This window comes from Hyperolius riggenbachi, chromosome 3 (genome assembly GCF_040937935.1).
Source record: "Hyperolius riggenbachi isolate aHypRig1 chromosome 3, aHypRig1.pri, whole genome shotgun sequence".
In the NCBI taxonomy this organism is placed as follows: Eukaryota; Metazoa; Chordata; class Amphibia; order Anura; family Hyperoliidae; genus Hyperolius; species Hyperolius riggenbachi.
This window is the reverse complement of record NC_090648.1, coordinates 72946315-72963553: the sequence shown is the minus strand read 5'-3', so window position 1 is coordinate 72963553 and position 17239 is coordinate 72946315. Positions and strand designations below refer to the sequence as shown.

Genomic DNA, 17239 nt, shown 5'->3' with positions numbered 1-17239 from the left:
AGCTGACTTAATGGAATCATCAGGCGAATTTACAAAAATCTGCTTTACTCACCTGGGGCTTTCTCCAGCCCCTTGCAGCCGACTGTCCCATGCTGTCACCTCCGCTCTCCGCCGCTGCCGAGCTGTCACCGTACGGTGCAGAGGACAACCACAAGGTCACCCTTACTTCTCCTGCGTCAAGCACCGCTGTCACTCATGGCCACGTTGTCCGCGGCTTACTGCGCAGGCACAGTAGTTCTGCACCTGCGTACGAGGCACGTACGAGGCTTTAGACTGTAGAAAAAGGCCAATGTCAGACATAGTCGGAAAGTGGTTAATAGATTTCACCTGAGTAATTCGTTTGACATGTAGGGGTCGATTCCTACGCAATCAAATTCCAGTTAGGGTGGGATCAGCTTGACATATCGGCCCATAATGAACCCATGTGTGTCTAGCCTAAGGCCTATGCAGAAAATGACAAAAGTCAAGAGAATAGCTGGTGTGTTTGGCTTCTAGACTGTGATTGTTCCAAGATAACTTGAATAGCAGTGGATTCACCCCCTCATCCAATGTCTATGACAATGGGCAGATCTGCTCCCAGCTGGAAGCAGCCCCTTTGCCCCAAGGTTACACTAATCTAAGCAGCCTTCAGGACATTTTCCTGGCTGGAGGCTACAGAAAAAGCATTATTATGCTTCCAATTATATGTGCAAGTTTACATCTCAATTGGAAATTTGCAAGGAAATGGATAGGTTTGGTACAGTGGGCTCCTCAGCCTGTGCACCTTTCCTATGTAAATGTTGTGGGGTAGGTCATTGTGTGTCAGTCAGTGTGCTGACCTGAGGCGGAGGCAGCTAGAAGCCAGCTCTGCACATCTGGAGGTCTGATCACATGACCACTCATCATCACTACGCATGTTGGCCAATCCCTGTCATTCAGCAAAAGGCACATGGGTACATAAAATACGCTGTTATATAATATACAGTTAGTAGACAATAGAAATGTCACAGTGATTAATGCATTGCGGCTAACAACCTGGGATGGTCGAAAAATACTGATTCCCGATTTCACAAAATTTCCAATTTTACGTTTTTCTGTTTTACGATTTTCGAGGAGTATTTTATTAATATCAGAGAATGTAAAAAATAAAAAAAAATAAAAATCGGAAAAAATGGAAATCCGAAAAAGGGAAAATCAGTCTTGTGATTGGTCGAAAATTAAAATTTTGCAGAAAAATTCTGCATTCTCTGATTGGTCCAATGCTTCCGAGTTCTGTGATTGGGCTAAAATTGCTGAGTTGCAGAAATCCAATTTCCACGGAAATCTCAACTCCACGTAATCTGAACGAGCATCCCTACTAACAACATGTCATCCTATAGAACCATAGTGAGACTTGCTGAAAGTTTCGTTATTTCAGTATTCCCGCGTGAGGCCTTCCTAACCGATACTTCTCCAGCCTCTCAGGAACCCTCCAGGAACCTTCTGTATGGTCTGTTGAGATAGAAATCTGGTTCTCCTAGCGAGTAATATGCAAATCCACACTTCATTTCACCTGCCAGGCCAAATTATGGAGCGATAAACCAGGAAGAGGGATTATTTTACTGATCCTGGTTCAGCAGATGTTTTAGTTTAATGTGTACGAAAAGCTTCCAAGGTTTTATGCAGATCTGCTCCCCCTCCATCCGCACAAGTGAAATGGCCCACATCAGCAGAAATAAACAATGACCAGGTACTTTATCAAGGCCTGAAACAATTCCTGCCTAAACTCCTCTGGAATGCCGTACTGGCAGTTGCGGAACTACAAATCATGGGGCCCCCTTAGCAAAACTTTGATGGGTTTCCCCAGTGTTCTCACCCCTTCCCTCACCTCCCCTCGGCGATCCGCACAGCCTGGGGGCCCCTTTTGCAAGGATCATAAAACAAGTGTCACTAAAGGCTCATACACACGTCCAACTTAATGCACAACCAACTGCACAACTAGTTGTTTACCTGACGTGTATACACACACACGCCAACCAACTCACAACTCACTTAAATACTATGGGCTTGATTCACTAAACCGTGATAACTCAAATATCACACCTTATCAACGATATCACAGCTTATCAAAGATATCACACCTTATCAAGGTTACCACGCCTTATCAGCGTAGCATAATGAGCGTTATGCACTAATGCCTGCTAATTGGCAATGGCACTCGTCCTGCCCTGAGGCCCTGTGGGTTCATAGCGCTCACTATGCTACTCTGATAAGGCGCGTTAACTTTGATAAGGTGTGATATCTTTGATAAGGTGTGAAAACTTTGATAAGGTGTGAAATCTTTGATAAAGTGTGGTATTGTTGATAAGGTGTGATATTTGAGTTATCACGGTTTAGTGAATCAAGCCCTATGTGTGTAAGCTAAATGACAAACTGCACAAAATGTCCGCATTCAAAATCAACAAAGTTGTTCAATAGACTTGTACACACATTCCAACCTGCATGATAATTGGTCAGATTGATCCTTCGGTTGGCTCTGGCAAACAACCTGTTATCAGTTAGTCATCTGGTTGTTTGCCAGCCGTACACACACCCAACTTATCTTCCAACAGACAAGTGTGGAAGATAGTTGGACAGTTTGTTTGTAGGTGTGCATGAGCCTTTACACGACCTTTACACCTATAACATGTATAGCCACAAAAAACATCTGATCTGGAGGATGGACCCCTTTATAGGGCGAAAGGTTCGAAGTTGGGGGCTAGGGATGAGCGTTCCGATTCTTACCACTGTTCCGAATGCTTATAGGGAGCCTGAGCAGACACCGTGGGTATTAATATAAGCATGCCCACGGCTATTTGGTAAAGAGGAGACACTCACCGGCCCCTTATGTAAGCGCTCCTGCTCTCCGGCTGGCCATTATAAATTACATTGGATCTCGTGACTCTAACATAAAGTCACGCTGTGCTCCGGAACAGGAAGCCTGCCGGTCCTCTCTGTGAATGCGCAGGCTTCCTGGCTCCTCCCTCCCATCTGTGAACTGCAACATGACATGCGGCAGAGGGAGGGGGAAGAAGCCAGGAAGACAGGTTAACTTACTCTTATTGCGCGCCTCTGTGCGCTGCCCTCCATGTTGCATTTCAGCTCTCCAGCAGGTTGGCAATCCTTCAGAGGCTGCTAGCGGGAGATGGGAGAATACCAGAGCTGAGGCAAGGAACACAAATGACTTCTAGTGGCTGGAAGAAGACCCAGGTAAGTAAAGCTAGTTCTTATCCTTCATCTCGGATATCCTTTAAGGCTGTATCTACTGTACATGAGCCAATCCACAAGCAAGCTTTTGAGCAATCAATCATTATGATCAATTTCTCATCCGCGTCCTGCGGGCCCTTGTATATATCTATCAGTTAGCTGCACCTGTAGATGGTGTGACATGTGCAGGACCAATTAATATCTACCAGCACATCACAAAACCAGCAAAAGAACTGATTATGTATCTGTTTTCATCATCATTTGGATATAACTGTTCAGCCATCTGTGGATTTTGCATTCTGTACAGAATAGGCTCTTTGGAGAGGCCACTAACAAAAGGTCACAGAAAACAGATTGTAGCTGCAGGCAGCATCTCTGAATAGCCTCATTTACACTAAGCAGAGACCTGGTTGGATGTTAATAAACCACAATTGTTATTGCCTCGTAGCATGCGGCCAACAGCACAATCCAATCTGCATTGTGACATAGCCAATAATATGCCATTTAAATGCAATGTGATGTGTTTAGCATGTAACTGCTGTTTTCCGGTGAGGAACAAATAGCAACACTCACTGACCACAAGGGACATCACTGGCAAAGGAAAAACTAGAATTGTACTTAAACTATAGCCTATGGTGTTAGAATTTTGAATTTTATGTTACATTTGGTGTATATAGAATAGCATTGACATTTTGGAGGAACCTTAAAGTGACACTGAAGTGAAAAAAAAACGTATGATGTAAAGATTTGTATGTGTAGTACTGATAATTAATAGAACATTAGTAGCCCCCTAGAAGATTAGCGACAAGGCATTGTCACTAATCATATCAGCATACCTAATAACTTTTTGAGATGAGAAAGAGGGACACTTAAGCCACACCCCTGATCACGCCCCCGGCAAACCTCTAGTCATAATTACCTTGAAGATTTCATAAGAAAAATATGTTGTTTTATAACTCAAACGACACTGGTTCTTTCTATCCTGGTTCATTTTCCTTCATATTAACATTTGAAAATTAGAAATACTGTATATCAATTTAAAGGATAGGAATGAGAAGGGCCAATAATCTAATAAAATAGGCCCTACATGGGATTGTGACAATTAGAAGGGTTTGTGTTACAAGGGGCTCTCCTGTCATAAAATTTAACATTGAAGTTAAGCTGTGAGGTAACTGCGCTGCTGATTGGTCAGGTCACTGGGCACAGGTTGCAGGGTGAAAAAATGTAGCTCATCTGGTGATTGGTCGGCAGGTGAGCAGTAGGTAGTCTGCCAGGTGTTGCTGGGGCTCATACAATGTTGCAGCAGCCTATCAGGTCAAGGTACAGGGTATAAATTAAGGGTCCGTCTCAGCATAATCTGCCTTTAGTCCAGAGCGGTCTGGGGAGCTCCCCACCCACCCTTCCCCTTTTTAGGTAAAGCGATTGCTCGTCGTGGTCAAGCTTTATTGGTTCTTCAAGTCACACAGGCTAGTGTGGACGAATTTCGTGAAGGGGTCCTTTTTTGGAAAATTTGAGTGTTACAAGTGTTCCGAACCGTAGTGGTGGATCACAATGAACTGTTTTTACCTGTTTTGATCGTTGATGACAGTTTTGATATTTATATTTATATATTTCAATAAAGTTATTTGGACCTCTTTGTGTTTTAAATAACCAATAAAGAAGGCCACGGCCAATTAAATGCCACTTTGGAGGTTGTGTATGTGTTTTATTTTATTTAAAGGGAACCTTAACTGGCGAGCAAAAAAAAATTCACTTACCTGGGGGCTTTCCCAAGCCTCCCGCAGCCGTCCGGTGCCCGCGCCGGTCCTTCGGTGCCCTCCGGTCTCCCTCCGCCGCTAAGTTTCGTTTTCGGACGACTGCCAGTCGTCCTCGGGCCTCTTCCGCACTCCTCGTCGTAAACTGCAGTAAAGCGCGTCCGCATGACGCCGAACGCGTCATGTGCATGACGCCAAACGCGTCATGCGGCGCGCTTTACTGCAGTTTACGACGAGGAATGCGGAAGTGGCCCGAGGACGACTGGCAGTCGTCCGAAAACGAAACTTAGCGGCGGAGGGAGACCGGAGGGCACCGAAGGACCGGCGCGGGCACCGGACGGCTGCGGGAGGCTTGGGAAAGCCCCCAGGTAAGTGAATTTTTTTTTGCTCGCCAGTTAAGGTTCCCTTTAAGTAAGTAATTATATATATGTATATCTTGTATATTGTCTACACTCCCATATAGTTTAGAGTCAATCAAGCACATTTTTTAGTAGAGAAATACCCATATTTATATAGAAGAGGGACAGAGTCCAGAAAGAGGGACAAATGGGGAGGAAAGAGGGACAGAGGGACAGGGCTCCCAAAGAGGGACAGTTGGGAGCTATGATATCACCGCACCTCCTCTTGAATTGTGTTTGAGCGGTTCGGTGCTACTGCGAATGCGCGGCTGTGTTCGCACGGCTACTGCATGGCCCCGCTTGTAACAGAAAAAGGAGGGCGGCCCCAATATGGCGGGGGCCCGCCCTGAGTAAGCAGGGACATCAGAGCATCTCTTTTTGAACCCGAGCTTCGGCTCGCGTTCCCTTTAAATCATGCAAGTTTAGCTTTAGAATCACCTGGGCGCATGCATACAAATGCAGCATGTGCTTTTTAGTGAGTTCATTAAAATCTTAGCGTAAAGTAAACCTAAGTGTGCACTATTATAAATCTCACCTTATCTGCGCCTCTCCCAGACAGGACAATGCTACACATGGGGAAGTCAAGTGATAAATCATACACAGAGCTATGTGCACAACACAGACAGGTTTACAGTAGCCACAAATCTCCAGCTGTGATCGCTGCCAGGATCTCTGCTACAAACCTCAAGCTATGCAGAGACATAAAACCTCTGACAAGCAAAGCAATCGTTTGCAATCGTTCTGACATCTATACAGGGCAGGCATCCCAATTCTTCTGCAGTCTTTAAAACACCAGTGACAAAAAATAACCTGCGGGGGACATTTTCTGCATGCTGCTTTGTCCCCAGGTCCAGCGAGCAGCTTGCTGCTTGGCCTCTCCCTCCCCTCTCCATAGCACAGTGCATGACACTCAGCCAAACCCAATATGCAGGCTGCTGGCAAATCTCAAATGATGCCAGCCAGCAATTCTCTACTGTTTGTTCAGGGTGGGAGGCTGCCCCATAAATACAATGTGACTATCATCAGACTGCAGACAGCAGGTTAGGAGCTCAGCTGAGCCTGTGTGTTTATTCCAGAGCTGGAGGGGGGGGGGGGGGGCACAGCAAAGCGGAGCCTGCCACCTGATCTCAGTGGTGACAGCTAAATGGTCTGAAAATGGTTTTTTTTCTAACGACTCTAAACTACGTTAACTATCTAAAGACCGCCCCACGCCAATGGGCGTGACCGCGGCGGCAGCCCCAGGACCGCCTAACGGCGTCAAGTCCTGGGGCCGACTACTGCAGGAGATTGCGCGCAGCCTGCGTTCAGTCTCCAAGTGGCTATCGCCGCTCGGGAGACTGTTAGACGGTGATACCGCCGTCTTTACACATTGTACAGTGCTGCGATCAGCAGCGATGTACTGGGGACAGCCGTGTAACACGGCTGTCCCCCGGCACACAGGAGAGCGATTGGCTCTCATAGGCTGAAGCCTATGACAGCCGATCGCATCATTGGCTGGCTGGGGGAGGGAGGTTTTTCAGGGGAAGAAATAAACAATACATTTTAATAAAAAAACAAAAACAAAAACCAACATAAATATTTATTAAAAAAATAAACACAAGGGAGGCGATCAGACCCCACCAACAGAGAGCTCTGTTGGTGGGGAGAAAAGGGGGGGGGGGGGTTGCAAGGGATCACTAGTGTGCTGTGTTGTGTGGCCCTGCAGCTTGGCCTTAAAGCTGCAGTGGCCAATTTCACAAAAAAATGGCCTATGTCTTTGGGGGGTTCAGCACTGTTGTCCTCAAGAGGTTAAAAAGCTTCACCGATAACAACTAGAATTTGTGTGCGCACACATACCCAAACACATCTGCATTGCGTTACCTTATTTTACCGCAAGGGGATTGAAGTCTTTGGAGACTTTCATACATATTGCGGTTCTTTGCTATGCGCTGGAAGTACCTGACCCGACATAAGGGTTTCAGAGTGCTACCGCAAGCACTTAACGCTCAGAACTTGGGGTAATGCAAGTCTACAGGCGACGCATCATGTAGTATAAAGACAAAGCGCGGGATCCCCAGTGACTTACTTCCTGTCCAGCAGGGAGTGTGTCACTGAGCAGGGGGTGGCGCTATGCATATGACTCTGTTAGCGCACTCTGCCGCAGAGTCATATGATCGACATTTTTTGCGTTGCAATGCAATGTGGCAGGGGCATTGCAACTCAAAAAATAAGAGTAAAATTGACCTGAGTGGATCCAGCAAACCTTTTCATTTAAGCCCTATTTGCACTTAATGTGTTGAGCTGCATTGAGGTGCATCGTTTTGCAGCCCATAATCAAAATGGGGCGCGTTGCGGTGAAGCGTACATAGGGCCTAACAATCATTATCTGGGTTGTATCTGCAAACTTTAGTGTGGATGGCTACATGGATAGTGAGCTGCAGCCATGCTATGGCTGCCCCGTGCGTGCAGCTAAGAGGAGAACGTTCTGCAATAAATCTACGACAGCCTGAATCCTTCACCAAAAGCTCTCCCAGAAGGCGCTGCACGTGACTGCAACTGTATGGCTGCGAGTTTACTAGCCTGTCATCAGTCCTGGCTGTGGTCATCTGTGGACCAGACCGAGGCTGCAAACCTTTGCTATTAGTAGACAAGATTTCTGAAGAAAAAAAAAAATACACGGAAGGATTACTGAACCTGAAGGCTGTACCCACTATGCGATTTTCCCAATGATTTCTTCCGACCACCGGCGATTTGTCGAGCAACGAGTGATCGTTTCTACAATCTTGCGTCTTGCGCAATCATGTGAACAAAGTTTAGTGACGTGCAACAATAACCACTGTCACGGCAGATCTTTAAGATCTTCGACAACTCTGCAAAAAGTACCGCGATTACTTGACTTCCCATTTGCGAATGTTGTGTGACGTCGAGTGTACCCGCCGGCCAGAAGATGGTCATAATGTCCTTGACTTGTAATATACACACTGTCTGTCCTTGCATTGTTTTTGTTTGTGTTTGTTAAGCAACTGCCAAGACAATTTCCTTGTAAGTGCAAACTTACTTGGCAAAATAAAATTGATTCTGATTCTGATGGAACACTCAGGTTGGGATTTTCTGTGCATGCACGGGCGAGCCTCTCATTATCGCACTCCGGTCGCCGGGAGTGCTCTGCGCTTGCGCAGCTTAGAGAGAATTGAGGTCACGAGAGGCTCGCAGCACGCTTGTGCATGCACAGAAGATCCCCACCTGGCCGAGGGTCATGATCTTACAGAGGGGAGAGGCCTGGTTCGAAGCACACACATGAGATGAAAATCTTTTGAAAAAGGGGAATTGTTTTGCTGCATATGTTTGGCAGGCAGGTTTGACCGACGGATCAGTTCATGCAAAAGACCCAAAAAAATACTTTTTTACATTATTTACTCCTGTCCACACATGCGCTGTCCACACAAAAGAAATATCTGACGATCTCATACACATCCTGTTGAACAAACGATTGGTGGCAGTCAGACCATATCCGGATGTATTTATAAGACAAATATCTTTTGTCGCTATCTTTAGAGGTCCTTAACGAACTATTTTATAAAGATTATCTGCAGATCGATCGTTCAGTCTTCAATGATTTTTATCTCACATGTGTACGCGGCATCAGAAGTTTAAGGTAGTCAGTCGGATAAGATAACAATAATTCTGGCTTCCAATAAGAGAGAAATGCAACCTGTGTGTATTTACAGAGTTTAGCCTGTCTAATACCCCCTCATCTGTGACTAATCACAAGTGCAATTTGATCTCTCAGTGGTGTCAGCTGGCTGCATCGGCAGAGCAGCTAATTTGTAAACACAGGATGTTAACCCCATATCTGCTTCCATGAATGCAGGAAGTAGACACGCTGAAGATTTATTGCAGGATTTGTATTAGCTGTAACAAATAAATATTTTTTGTTTAAAGGTAATTATGCTCTTGCTTATCTTTTAGAGCAGAGAAAAAGTTCTGAGTTCAGGTCCGCTTTGAGGCCTAGTTGCAGTTGTGTTGCAGAATAATTCTGCATGTCAACTCACTGCCCATACAATTCTATGGGCCTGTTCACAGTACTGAATTGTAACTGACCGCATTAGTCTAACTACTGTGTAACTCACTGCATGCAGGCTTTGCGTTAAAGGACAACTGTAGCGAGAGGTATATGAAGGCTGCCATATGCAATACCAACCAGTGACATGGCTATACTGCTGATCCCCTGCTTCTAATACTTTTAACCATAAACCCTGAACAAGCATGCAGGAGACCAGGTGATTCTGACAATATTGTCAGATCTGACAAGACTAGCTGCATACTTATGTCTGGCGTTACTCAGACACTACTGCAGCCAAAAAGATCAGCAGGGCTGCCAGATATTGTTTAAAAGTAAATAAAAAAGCTACCTCCATATTCCGGGAGAAGGGTAGGAGGCGCCCGTGGACTTATAACTGTTACTTCAATAATGATTAGAATAAGGTATTTAATTTTCCTACCTTATATCAGTAGATACGCACAATAGTAGTAGTAATTTCTCAAGCTTTATTTGGGCACAATTGACAACGCGTTTCGCGGCCACGCCGCTTCCTCAGGTCTATAGGTGTGCCTACAGTGTCCACACTTATGTCCTGGGCGCCATATAGTCCATATATGGCGCCCAGGACATAAGTGTGGACACTGTAGGCACACCTATAGACCTGAGGAAGCGGCGTGGCCGCGAAACGCGTTGTCAATTGTGCCCAAATAAAGCTTGAGAAATTACTACTACTATTGTGCGTATCTACTGATATAAGGTAGGAAAATTAAATACCTTATTCTAATCATTATTGAAGTAACAGTTATAAGTCCACGGGCGCCTCCTACCCTTCTCCCAGTTCATCCTACCCCTGCCTAGGGGCGTGCATTCCTGGAAGGCAGTTTCCAGGGGCACATTTTTCCTATGAGGAGCCGCGACCTACCACACTACTAGAAGCAAGGCCGAGTGAGGACGGTACTTCCTCACACGCGATCACAAGTGGTTGCATATATATAGCAACCTAAACCTTGTGAGTATATTTCGTCTCACGTACATATATACTCTGGTGTTTTGTTGATAATACACTAGATCGGGCTCCCGGTCTCTCTGTGTCCTTTTTGTCTTCCACAAAGAACCCACCTCCATATTCCCCTCGCTATAGTTGTCCGTTAGTCTATGTCCAGTCTCCATTGCAGTTCACAGTTCACTCTCATTTTAATGCGTGCATTATGCAACTGACTCCTGTGAATCCAGCCTTAAAGGACAACTGAAGAGAGAGATATATGGAGGCTGCCATATTTATTTCCATCTAAGCAATGCCAGTTGCCAGGCTTTCCTGCTGATCCTCTGCCTCTAATACTATTAGCCATAGCCCCTGAACAAGCATGCAGCAGATCAGGTGTTTCAGACTTTAAAGTTAGATCTGACAAGATTAGCTGCATGCTTGTTTCTGGTGTTATTCAGATACTACTGCAGAGAAATAGACCAGCAGGGCTGCCAGGCAACTGGTATTGATTTAAAGGAAATAAATATGGCAGTCTCCGTATAACTCTTATAGCGTAACGAGGACAGAGGCGCCAAAAGAGTAAAAACAGTAATTAAAAGTTTTAAAAGAATTGCTTAGGAGGCAGTGGTGGACTTACCTCTCACAAGCAGACACAACAAGCTGTGTATTCAGAAATAAATAGATTTATTGGTACACCCCGGAGTGTACCAATAAATCTTTTTATTTCTGAATACACAGCTTGTTGTGTCTGCTTGTGAGAGGTAAGTCCACCACTGCCTCCTAAGCAATTCTTTTAAAACTTTTAATTACTGTTTTTACTCTTTTGGCGCCTCTGTCCTCGTTACGCTATACTTAATATCCACCCTTGGTGGAGGGGGTTACCCCAATTTTTTCCTGTCTACAGAGAGCGACTTCTTATTCCTGAGTGAGGACAGGCTAAATTCCTCACCTGCCCATACAGTGGTTGCCTGGAGGTAACCCTGGTTTGTGAGTATATCACTGTACTCTTCTACATTTACCCATTGTCTTAACCTACTACACTATATTTGGCTCTCGGTTCTTCTTTTTTACATATATCCGTATAACTCTTACTTCAGTTCCCCTTTAACATAGGATAGGAATGACACTGTATGCACAATAACGAACAAACAACACACCTGTTACACACTTAAAGAGAAACCGTGACCAAGAATTGAACTTCATCCCAATCAGTAGCTGATGCGCCCTTTCCCATGAGAAATGTATTCCTTTTCACAAACGGTTCATCAGGGGGCTCTATATGGCTGATATTGTGGTGAAACCCCTCCCACAGTGTGATGTCAGGACCAGGGTTCTGACATCACACTGTGGGAGCCTTGTTGCATTGTGGGAAATAACAGCTGTTTCCAGCTACCAAAAAAGCAAGCAGCGTGACCAGCGTCTTCTTCCACTGACATCACCTGCCAGCAGTAAAAATGTCACCATGTGATAAATGTCAGAATGTAAATCAGGGAGAGGAAAGATTTTACAATGGGCAAACACTGACTAAATCATTCATACATAATTATTGTAAAAATGAAGCACTTTTTTTATTACATTATTCTCGCTGGAGTTCCTCTTTAAGGCGCATACACACATCCAATTTTGATTGATCAGGTAAATGATGCACTGATTATCTTACGACTTGTCATTCGTTGGCCAACAACCTTGATTTAGCCTAGCGTCTGTATGAGGCTTACCCAAGCACTCAGAATTCATTTTCACTCACTGTTCTGACAGCTCTGCACTAATAAAGGCTGGGGAAATCCAGTTAGGTTTGTATGAGGTTACTGCACATTGCATACCCAGACTTGCATTGTACTGAATGAGCTCTGGGAGTATCAGAACAAAAGACTGAAGCTTGATACGTCTCATACAGGCATAAAACATGTATATGTTTATCCCGTTACCTACAACAAGCAGAAAACAAGAGCTCTTCCAGCCTCTGCTCTGCCGGAACACAAACACAGTCCTGACGGCTACTCTAACTTCTTGCTTACACTTGAGCGGGAATCGCGCGATACCGCTCAAAGCAAACTGTTAGCGGTCTTTATAAACCGCTAGCACATGTAACACTATGGCAGTGTTCTCACTGCCGCGTTTGCGGTTACTGTTAACTGCAAACATGTTACATGCAGCAGTTTGCCGGCGATTCCGGAGCAATCTCCATTAGTATGTATAGAACCGCTACTTGCGATCGCTCCCAAACCGCTACAGTGTCCAGTGATTTTTCCACGTTAATTGCGGAAAAATCACTGCCGCAAAACGCTAGCTGTAATCGCTAGGCGTTTTAGGTGTGAACGGGCCCAAAGAGATAACGGTAACAGAACAGTTAGATCCTGTCACTGTAGCTGAACAATACTTAATAACTACAGAATAAATATGTTTTACTGGTGAAATAATATTTACTCAAATGATTTCGTACATAGAGGAAAAGAGAACCTGTTCCTCGCAGCATTCTTGTTGTCTCTCGCCAGAGACAAAAGGGCCAAGTGCCAAAAACTTAGGGAATCGATTGATAAAGAACGGTTAGATTCAGGAAGATCTGCATTTAAAGGCATCCAATCGTGACAGCAACGATATTTGTAAAGCTGCGTATACACGTGAGATTGAAGTCTTTGGAAAATGAGGTCTACTGCAAAGGTTTGGCAGAAAGGTTTGAACGACAGATCGTTCTAACGCATGCAATCGGTCAGTTTATGCAAAAGACCCAGTCAATTTAAAGGTGCACATGAATGGTCCAATTTTTTCATCAGGTGCAATCTTTTGGCGCGATTTGAACGATCATAACTAATCAGAAGGCAATTATCAATTGTTCCCATTAGAAGAAGGTTTTATATTCCGACTAGATCATAAAGTCCAACTTTTGGAACGATAATTTTTCCTTTTCCAATTGACAAAAGAATAGTATCACATCGATTTTCCCTGCAAAAGGCACAGTTTTCTATATAATTCGATCATAAAAAGTGCTTCGAAAGAACGAATTTGAAGGAAAAATTGTACCAATAATGGGCACCTTTACATGGGTTAATAAATATCTGGCGATCTCATACACACCTTGAGGAAAGGACGATTGTCGGCAGAACGTATCCACTGGAGTGGTTTTGAGAAATTGATATATATCTTTTTTGCTATTTTTGGAGTTCTATTACAAACTGTTTTATGAAGATTATCTACAATTTGATCGTTGGTTTGCTAAAGATCTTTATCTCACATGTCTACGTGCTCCATATGAAAACCAGCAGTCGCAAACTGAGCTAACCAAGCAAATATGCGGTCAGCGACCATCAAATCTGGGGCTTATCTGGACTTAGAACATTTTTTTTATAAATATCTTCACAGGGAGTCATTACAGAAAAGCGAGATCCGCATCTGGACTTGCAGATATGTTTTCCAGTGAATACAGTAAAAGCAAAAACAAAAAACAAAAAAGGGAAACGACCATGAGAGGAAGATATTTGGTAGAATTTAGTAGGTGTTAAACCAACACACAAATAAGGATGACTTTGGGCTTGCCTGCAGAACGGTTTTAGATGCATTTGAATTGCATTGCGCCTTTCCTAATATAGCAGGTTCTGTTCTGCTGTGTTTGGATTTTGAGTTTGCAGCTGTGTTTGCTATGCATCTGTATATTATGTTTGCGTTGCATTTGCACTGCGTTCTGTGTAAAAAAGCCCTGAAGCTGCACTTTTTTTTGTCAGCAAGGCTAGGTTCACAGTGGGAGTTTAGTTGCGTTCCCTGTATCAGCAGAAGCGCAATGGAATGGGAAAGTCGTGCTGCATGTTATCTGTCCATTGTGTCGCACATGGTGATCGTACAATAATTAAAAATGATGCTTCACCATCACTGTTAACACGCACGTTTTGCGGCAACACACTTCATGCAGTGAATTGGGGTGCTGCACGCCATTAGATCTCACCGCAACGGCCGCACTGTGAATTTCACATAGGTGGTGCATTGCAGTGCAGAAAGCCACGTTACAAAGCGACCATTACGCCGCAACGCTGTGAACCTTACCTAGCCTCAATCATCAGCAAATTACACGTGCAGCAATCAGCCTATTATAAACTGACCCTGACAGAAGTAATATTTAAGTGTACTTGAAATGGGGGAGGGGAAAAAAAATGATACATACCTGGGGCTTCCTCCAGCCCCCTCCAGGATGATTTCTCCCTCACCGTCCTTTTGCGAGTCTTGGATCCTCCACAAATTGCCCCGGAAAATCCTCCAGTCAGGGCCAGTCGGCGCAGGCACAGACACGACAGGGACACGCACACATGCGCAGTACATCCCTGACACGAGGACTTTCCAGGGCAAATTGCGGAGGATCCGGGCAGCGCAGGAGGACGGTGAGGGAGAGATCAGCCTGGAAAGGGCTAGAGGAAGCCCCAGGTATGAATAATTTTTTTCTCTTCTGACTCATCTCAGCTTTACGTTAAGCAGTGCGGTTGCCCATAGCAACCAGAACAAGGTGGTAAGTTGATGAGATAAAAAAAGAGAAATCCTGATTGGTTGGTACCAGAAGTGCAGAAACTAGAGGGCTGCTTTAGATGGCTTCAGTTTTCTTTTGTTTGAATAAGTCATCCTCAGAGAACTTCCAGGAAAAACAGCGATTTCTCCCGCTAATCTGCCTATTGTGCCAAGCGAACGATGAGGTAATGCCCATCCATCACTTAATCCTTCCAGACAAGAGGTGACAAGTGGATGCGGCGGTGGGAAGGGACCATTTGCGGAGCGCGGGGAACGCATGACCGCCTGCAGAACTTACACTCTAAATTGCAGAATCTATATGGAAGTTATGGCACATCTGTATTGAATATCCCCAGTGAAGCGGTGGACTGGAAGGACATGGGGCATGCAGGCTGCATTCCAGTGTGCTGCAGGCTGTCAGGAGAGCATGAAGGACCCAAGTGGGGAACAAACACTTCATAAAAAGTTTGTATCCAGTGATGAATACAGAAGAGAGAATGACAGTGAGGCTTACCTTGCTCAGCAAAGTTGTGTCTGCTAAATCCAAACTTCTGGGAGAGAGAGAGGGAGACCCCAGTGCTGTGCCTGCTACAGGCAACAGATAAGACTGAGACCTCCTTCTCAACTAAGATTCAGAGCTGAGCTTTGCCCTGCCCATCTCCACACTAGGGTTCTGCTTACATATGAATAGGCTGTCCGCCTACAACAAGCTATCCTCCCTCAACCTCTGTGTGTCTGACACAAGTCTGTGGTGCTCAGCAGTCCTCCCCCTGCTCCCTCACACTGCCCTCTGCGAGTCTGTCCTGGAGTTTTCCCATTATTCAGCCATCTCATTCTCCTTGTGTTACTTAAAGAGACCCTGTAACGAAAAAAAAAAATCCTATGGGGGATATTTTCCTGGGAAGGGGGAAGCCTCAGGGTCCCAATGAGGCTTCCCCGTCCTCTGCAGCTTGGGGGAATCCAGCGCTGGCTCCCCTGAAAGCCCCTCGACAAATCCTGAAAAGACAGCGCAGGCGTGAGTAATAATTACCTCTCCACGATCCTGCGGCTCTTCGTTTGGGTAAGGTGAAAATAGCCAAACCTGATCGTATCCGCTCTACTGCGCAGGCGCAAAGGACTCGCGCCTGCACAGTAGAGCAGATACGATCAGGTTCGGCTATTTCTGCCTTAACCCGAACAGAGAGCCGCTAGTGAACCTGCGCAGGATCGCGGTAGGTAAATATTTGCCTCACCGCTGTTTGGGGGCTGCAGCGCTGGATTGACGGGACACTGGAGGACGGGGGATGCCTCCTTATGATCTCGAGGTAAGTATCCCCCAGAGGAAATTTTTTGTTACAGATCTTCTTTAAAGTGGGATAAAACTCTGACAATGCATTCAATAAAAATGTGTCTTCCTACTTTTTATTACACAGCTATCATATTTGCTTTTGTGTACAAGTAATTTTGTCTGTCTACAAACTACAAATCCTAAAGTACAGTTTATCTGCTCTGAAAGCTGCGATTGCCTTTCATTGCATATCTGCCTAATTTATATATTAAAATCTATTTAGTGATCACTTCTCAGCTCTTCCTGCTTCTTAGCTCGGTACAGCTCAGTTTCGGCAGTTTGTTAATGTTTACTAAATGTATCTGACAAGGGAATGTAAACAAAAGATAATGTTATCACCTTTTTGAATGTGGCCAGAAGCTGCCCACTGAAGCAAGGAGCTTTCCACTGAAGAACAAAGTGCTGTTTAACTGTTTGAATGCTGTTCTGCTACATTATTTTTTGTGGTAGTAGATTTTATGCTGTAAATAACTTTTTAGAGCAAAGAGGAAATGCTGAGTTTCATACCACTTTAACCTCCTTAGCGGTATGGACGAGCTCAGCTGCAATAACCGGGACAAAAGGGCAAATGAAATGTGTGGATTTAATTACAGTAGCATGTATTATTTTAACACGATAAAACTGAGAAATAACACTTTTCAATTTTTTTTTCCTTCTTTTTCCTGTTAAAATGCAGTTAGAATAAAATAATTCTTAGTAAAAAGTACCCCCAAAGGCCTAGTGCACACCAGAGCGGTTCGGCTGCGTTTTGCGATCCGCTTGCGGCTGCGGATACGCTTGGGTAATGTATTTCAATGAGCTGGTGCACACCAGAGCGGGAGGCGTTTTGCAGAAACGCATACTCCCGGGGTGAGGCATTTTTTTGGATTGTGGATGCGTTTCTGCCTCAATGTTAAGTTGTAATGATCTGCTCAGCTGCCTGTGCAGGCAGGCAGCTTTTTGACCATTGTTTTGGTTTGCATGCTGCAGGACTCTGGAAAGGAGAGCTTCTGTCAGTTTTGCAGCTTGTGCTTGCTGAGGAATTTGCATACGTTGTCATGCAAATTGCCTGGCCACATTCAT

General features: G+C 44.8%; 1 protein-coding gene across 2 annotated transcripts in view; it reads right to left on the bottom strand.

Moving 5' to 3' along the window:
• Positions 1-15539, bottom strand: part of LOC137562734 (sphingosine 1-phosphate receptor 1-like) — a 48564-nt gene extending 33025 nt beyond the window's left edge. The window contains exon 1 of one of the 2 annotated variants that reach the window (XM_068274373.1): positions 15365-15539. The gene's annotated coding sequence lies outside the window, so the exon portion shown is untranslated. Of the gene's footprint in view, positions 1-5891; positions 6194-15364 lie in introns of those variants that run through there. The other variant, XM_068274375.1, reaches the window with a different exon arrangement.
• Positions 15540-17239: the final 1700 nt, after the last annotated feature.